This window comes from Lactuca virosa, chromosome 4, assembly GCF_052849685.1.
Source record: "Lactuca virosa cultivar CGN04683 chromosome 4, Lactuca_virosa_CGN04683_v6, whole genome shotgun sequence".
NCBI classification, from domain to species: Eukaryota; Viridiplantae; Streptophyta; class Magnoliopsida; order Asterales; family Asteraceae; genus Lactuca; species Lactuca virosa.
In genome coordinates this window covers 77,471,492-77,472,362 of record NC_136429.1, presented here as the reverse complement: position 1 = coordinate 77,472,362, position 871 = coordinate 77,471,492, and positions in this window count along the sequence as shown.

Here is an 871-nt window from a genome sequence, read left to right as displayed (position 1 = left end):
TTTTAATGTGTGTTTGTGTGTGATAAAGAAAGATTATTACAGAGAGAAAGAGAGAGACGTCAGGGTTCTTGTAAGCAGAAACCTGTGTTTGGAACCTTCCCTCACCATCGTCTTCTTCAGGCCGCCGCTATTTACGACCATTTTTTATGAGAAATCGGAGCCATCGTTCCTTATGGACGTCCATTGACAGAATTTCTCTGTTGCATCTCTATCTCAGTCGCGTTTGGATGTTATTCGATCCCATTTTAAGGTAACTCCTCCATAAATCAAGGGATGAATTGATTTTGATCTTCAATTTTATCCGTGGAGGGTGAAGAACGATTGCTAGAATCACAGTGCTGAGATGGTGGACGCAAGTGATGTCGGTCAATAGTGGTGACTGGTGGAGGATCGACATGAAGGGGGTCTTTGATTTTTTTGGTCAGTAGTGTGTATATTTTTCATGGCTTATCATGCTACTAACAACACAGATCATAAAGTGACATGCGATAACATAATAAAAAGAAATATAATTCTAGACCAACATCATGTGTGATACATCTACACACAACTTTAATCAGTTATAAAAGTAAGGACATGTTACAATTAGGTACCCAGACTAGACACTAATAGTTATTGACAAACAATCAGGTACTGTTATTATAGTTTTTTCCAACGAATGATTAAAGAGCTTCGAGTGTTTATTCTTTTTGATAATTTTTCAAATCCAACTTTAGAACTGAGCATAAATCAAGCACATAAATCAAGCCATAAATTTACTCTCTACATTTTAATGTGTGTTTGTGTGTGATAAAGAAAGATTATTACAGAGAGAAAGAGAGAGACGTCAGGGTTCTTGTAAGCAGAAACCTGTGTTTGGAACCTTCCCTCA